This window comes from Gracilinanus agilis, chromosome 1 (genome assembly GCF_016433145.1).
Source record: "Gracilinanus agilis isolate LMUSP501 chromosome 1, AgileGrace, whole genome shotgun sequence".
Lineage (NCBI taxonomy): Eukaryota > Metazoa > Chordata > Mammalia > Didelphimorphia > Didelphidae > Gracilinanus > Gracilinanus agilis.
This window is the reverse complement of record NC_058130.1, coordinates 275,647,749-275,654,257: the sequence shown is the minus strand read 5'-3', so window position 1 is coordinate 275,654,257 and position 6,509 is coordinate 275,647,749.

Below are 6,509 nucleotides of genomic sequence, written 5' to 3'. Positions count from 1 at the left end.
AGCATTTCTCCACATAGGAATACAGATAATTAGATGAAGCCCTTAAAGAGGCAAATTTAAAAATTATGAGTTTTCTTTCTTTCCCCCTCTGTTTCTTATTTACCTTTTCATGTTTCTCTTGATTTTTGTGGTTGGATATCAAACTTTCCATTTTGTCCTGGTCTTTTCTGTGCAAATACTTAGAAATCTTCAATTTTGTTGAATGCCCAAACTTTTCCCTGGAAGTATATAGTTAATTTTGATGGGTTGTTGATCCATGGTTGAAGGCCCAGTTCTCTTGCCTTTCTGAATATCATATTCCAAGCCTTGCGGTCTTTTAGTGTGGAGGCTGCCAGATCCTGTGTGATCCTGATTGGTGCTCCTTGATATTTGAATTGTGTCTTTCTGTCTTCTTGTAAGATTTTTTTCTTTTACTTGGAAGTTCTTGAATTTGGCTATTATATTCCTGGGTGTTGTCTTTTCTGGGTCTAGTGTACAGGGTGATCTATGCATCCTTTCAATGTCTGTATTGCTCCCTTGTTATAGAACTTCAGGGCAATTTTGCTGAATAATTTCTTTTAGTTTGGAGTCCAAGTTTCTATTAATTTCTGCTTTTTTCAAGAAGACCAATGATTCTCCAATTGTCTCTTCTAGACCTATTTTCTTTGTCACTTTCTCATTGAGATATTTCATGTTTCATTCTATTTTATAAGTCTTTTGACTTTGTTTTATTTGTTCTTGCTGTCTTGAGAGATCATTAGCTTCTAATTGCTCAATTCTAGCCTTTCGGGACTGGTTTTCGGCTATAATTATTTGGTTTTCCTTTTCAATCTGGTCATTTCTGGTGTTCAATTTGCTTATCAGTTCATTTGATTTCTGAGCCTCACTTTCGAATTGCAAAATTCTGCCTTTTAAACTGTTATTTTTTTGCCAGATCTCTCCCATCTTTCTCATAATTTCAAATTTGAACTCTTCTAGAGATTGTGACCAGTTTTCATTATATTGGGAAGGTTTGGATATGATTACTTGTTTGTTCTTCTCTGTTGTTTGCTCTGTTGTCTGGATTTTCTCTGTGTAAAAGTTGTTGAGTGTTACAGATTTCTTCTTGATGATCTTTCTTTTCTGGGGTTCCTCATTTTGCCTTGCCATTGTTAGCCCTGAGCCCTCTCCGGTTTATCCTCACACTCAGTGTCTGTCTGTGCTCTCTAGGCTCCTGAGGTCTCAGGTCTTGTTGTTCTCAGTGTCAAGCCTCTTGGTCTTCCCTGGTCTGCCCCTCTGCCCAAGGCTCCTTCAGCAGTCTCAGGGTGCTGCTTCCACAGCCTTGCTCCCTTCTGCCCAGGGTCCCCACTAGAGGTCCAAGCCTGCGCTCACAATCCTTTTCTGTGCCTAAGTCAATGCCTTCCCCCCTGCCAGTGCTCAGGGTCTGTATTCAAATTCCATGGGCGTTCTTTAGCCTCTTGGGGTCCTAAATCTTGCTGTTCTCAGGATCATGCCCTGGAACTGCCAATGACTTAATGGGTGCCCCAAACCTGCTTTAACTCTTGTGAGCTGGCCTTGGCACTGTACATGGTGTGGGGCATGGGGGAGGGGCTTCTTCCACTCGCATTTTAGTGAAAGCTGTTTCACCCCTTTATACCTTGGAAATGCCCCGATTCCACGTACCTTCAATGCTGAACCCTGTTGTTGGGTCCCTTTGTTCATCTGGATTTGTTTATATGTCCCCTTGAGGAGTCCTATATGCTTCAGTTAGGAGAGATCAAGCAGCTGCTCCTTACTCTGCTGCCATCTTAACCTGAAGTCAACAAATATGATCTTGATATTTAAAAAAGAGAGAAAGAAAACTAGGTACCAGGGTTTCCTAACTTTTCTTATGTTATGCATTCCTTCAGAGAACTGCTGAGTCCTGTAAACCCTTTCTCATAATATTTAAATTGCATATGTAGATCTGAAATGCTACTCAATTACAGTACGAAACAATAAAGAGGTATTTTCTCATCTAAGTCCATAAACATACTGAAATCTATTCATAAACATTTTGAAGTTGGGGGGGGATCCCTGCTATTGAACAATATTTCTTAACAATGACAGAAAAATAAAAATGAAATATTAATGAAGAGCCTACAAAATATGTTTAAATAGATTATACACTATGACCAGGGTCAATATATAGCAAGAAAACACAATTTGCTCAATATTAACAAAACTAAAAATATAACAGATCACAATATTAAAAAATTGAAATTCATATGAGCTATATCAATACATAAAGAAAAACATTTGAGAAAATGCAACCACTGTTTTCATATAAAACCTTTTAACTTCAAGGGAATAAATAGACCTTTCCTTAGCATGATAAAATAACATTTATATAAAATCAAGGTTAAATATTATCTACATGGAAAAACAACCATTAGGGGCCTTTACAAAAAATTTGGCGATGAAATAAGAATGTTAATTATTTTAATTATTTAACATCCTTCAAGAAATGTAACTATAATAATATAAGAAAAATAAGAAATAAGATAGACAAAAAGGAAAAAATTCATTTTATAAATGATATGATAATTTACTTAAAAAAACAGCAAAAAACAAAAAAATCAATGGAAATGATAATTTCAGAGAAATAAAGGAAAGAAGGAAATTTTCACAGTAGAACATTTTACTGTAGTAAAAACTGCAAATAAAAGTGTTCATCAATCAAAATAAGTTTGAAGAAATTATTTGTGAATGAAAAACAGTATGATTATTCTCTGTGTAATGGCTAACAGATTAGATTCAGCAAAACCAACAAAGATCTGTTTGTACTGAAGTAGACTGAAATGAACAAAAACAGAATATTTTATACCGTGACTGTATCACTATATAGAAAACTAACTTTTAAGATCTTAAAGGATCTTATCTTGTGAAAAGACCAACTATGACTTCAAAGAGTAATGATAATGAATACTTTCCATTCCTTTAATGAGAAATGATGGATTGTAAGTGAAGAATGAGACATGTTCTCAGGTATGAGCAATAGGTAATTTGTTTTTTAACTTGGTTATACTTAATTGTTATAAAGGAGGTGTTTCCCCTCTACCCCACAGGGAGTCAGGTGAATTCTTAGGTGAGGGGAGAATTATTAATAGTTATGCCAAAAAAAAGAAAAGAAAAATATCAATGAAATATATGTTTGTATACATATGCATATATATATACATACATATGTAAGTGCACAGGAGAGAATAGAAGGAATTTCATTAGGAGACAAAAGCACCACAATTTTAGAACTGTATTCAATTTATAATATTAAGGAAATAAACTACATGTAATATTATATCATAATTAAACATAGTTCTCTTTTTGTTTCTTATAAATGGAAGTTATATTTGTCAAATCCAAATTAAAAAAACAACTTTTTTTTTCAAAAGAACATGTAGTACAATGTTTGCTTGATCCTCATGTTCTATTTCTGAGAATGACGTATTCTTAGCTTTTGCATTTGAATATTGAACCACAATGGTTATTTATTCCCACTTATCGAGACATTTGCTGAGTTTGATAGTACATGACTGCCTTCCACACAATAATGAGGGTGATAACTGCAACCACAAAAAATTCTCAGGCTAAGTTCTATCATAATAATTATCTTTATATATGAGGCCTGTGGAATTCAGAGAACTTGCCAATATGTTTCACTGTTTTGGTGCTAGAAGAATAAAGTCACTTACATCAGTTTGGGGGCACAGATTTATTAGGATCTACAGCATTTAAAAGTGTTGGACTCTTATTATATGAGGATTAAAAAAAAGCCAAATTAAATCATTTTCATGCTTCTGGTTAATGGAGGTGGACTTGCTAATTCCCCTAAAAGGCCATTTGACCAACAAGTTAATTTCCTTGTTTGTAAATAGTCACCAAAAGTTACTTTAAAGGCCTTTTGGAATATGTGCAACATCAATGTTAAGGAATAATAACAGAGACTGAAATGCTGATAAAACTCTCAGAGGAAATTCCTGAAACAAGTTTGCTATGCTGCACATGGCCTTTTAGTAATAGAGTAAAAACTGTCACATAACCAAGACATTGTATTTGGTTCTAGGGTCTACTGCAATTAACAAAGAAATGAAATTGACTGGCCTTATCAGACATCAGCTCTGTGGGCACCATCACTAAAACAAATAATGATGTTGTAGATTCAAACAATACGCTGCAAAGCCAGCTGCTGGCAAATGCACTGTGGGCCACACACCAATAAGCACTTCCTGAGGGTACTATTTACAGGAACATACATACATCTGGTGCCATTATTTGAGAGACTTTACCCTCCCAAATGATACTTTGGTGGATATGTTTCAGGAATTTTTCTCTACTAAAGGCTTAAGTGAGCAGGGAGGAAACATATATAGTTCCTAAATGAGCTAGGGTGCCAATAAGAAAAGACATTGCTTGGATTTGAAATGATAGCTCTCTTCCTCAAGAGAATTAGTGAATGTGGACATTTTCTTTGCCAACCACTATTATAGAAGGGTATGTAAGTGTAGTAAGAGTCAGGAAAATAAATTGATGAAGTGGAAACTTTTGATTCTACATGATTTTTATTAAGATTCAAAAGAAAAAGAATGTTTCACTAAATTTCCTAACTACTTCTTTTGGCTGGTCAGTTATTTTTCTAATGGATCAAAAGAATCACAGGAATCTCAAAGTTTTACCTGTAGGTGTCCAAGATAGTTTCCATTAACTCCATTTCCACATCTCCAAGGCTTGATAAGGAGATTATTTTCGTAAGATTTCTACCATAGGAAAGGGGGCAAGTATGGAAAGGATCCTTCTTCCCCTCATATATGGAAATACTCCTCTACTTAGGTACTTTAATTCACTATTCTTCTTACTGGGAGAAAATAAAAAAGTGGGTCTTTCAAAAAAAGTTTGGGTTAACCTTCTCTAAATGATAGCAGTATCCATTTCTATAATATTTGAAAGTTTGCAAAACACATTCATATTATCACAAAAACAACTTTACAAGCAAGGTAGTACAAATATTATCAGTATTTTATGGGTTAGAGACTCAGAGACATGGGCAAGTTAAAAGACTTCTACAGTGTGACATGACCAACATGTTACAAAGTCAGGGATCTGCTATTCTTTCTATTTGAGCATTTTTTCAAAAACCAATAAACAAACCCAGAAGTTTTACTATTTTATTACTATATGTCTATATTTTATACAGTGGGTACCTCATTATTTTCTTATTTGCAGTCAAATTTTACAAAATCACATATGAAGAGTCTGTGATATCGCTGATAGATGATCTCTTCATTAATTCTTAATGAATTCCATACCTTAATGAGCAATCTTGTTGAGTTGCTATGACCAGTAGTCTGCAAAGAAAGGTCACTTAGTCATCTCACACTGTAGTGTTCTTGAATCACAGAATCAAAACCATGACACAGGAGATTGTGGGAAGCCAATAAGAGAATAGATAAAAATCTGAGACTCCTCTTTTGATCCCTTTTGTGATCCTTGTGATTTCTTGTTGGAAAGTATTGTGGCCTTATTGAAAAGCTTTAAGTTCCTAGCAAACCTGAATTTAAGGGTTAACACTGTTCCCCTTTGACCAAAAATGCTGCTGCCTGGTATAGCCAAGGCCAAAACCTTTAGCAGGGGCAATTCAACCCTGAGAAAAATACTCCACAACTTGGCTTTTTGATAAGAATCCAGTCAAAATTCAGCCTTGACCTTGGTCTGTTCTGAAGCCAATGAGACTTTTTGCGTTTTGATATGACATAATTTGTAACTTCTGTGCATTGCAAAGTTTCGGGGGGGTTCTTTTGTGTGAAATGAGTCTTGAAATATATATATACTCCATGCTCCTAGAGACAAGGCTGGAAGTATGAGCTAAAAGACAATTCCCCTTTCCCATCCTTATTTCCTTATCAACTAAACTGTCCTTATCAGATTATCAGAGATGATAAAGAGATCTCGACAGGAGATAATGGCAGCATATATGAAAATTGTTACAGAAGATGAAGAAACAAGGAATGTGGAGAAATAACTCAACAAAAGCCCATGAATTAAATAAAATGTGCACTTTGAATTGTGGCGATTTCCCTTCAAAGTAGAGGAGGGAAAGTGGTGGCAGTATGGATAGGTAACAGGTGTGGATAAAGAAAATTCTTCCTTTAAAAATTATGGAGAAAGATGAGAGAAAGAAACACAAGAGACCAAAGTTTGGTAGGTTACTCAGAATTATGTATGTATAAGATTATTAATACTTTCTTAAGGGTCAGTTGGTATTGAAAATAGTAAAGATCCAACAACATAATGAAGAAAAAATTTACTTCTCTGCCTCTGTATATCTCAGTCTCTGTTTCAGTCTCTGTCTCTTCCCACTCTCATTTATTCATATTTTACTAAGAAATAATGAAATTCGAATATAATGGGAGAAATATTCTCTCTCTCTCTCTCTCTCCTTCTCTCTCTCTCTCTCTCTCCTTCTCTCTCTCTCTCCCTCTCTCTCTCCCTCTCTCCCTCTCTCTCTCCCTCTCTCT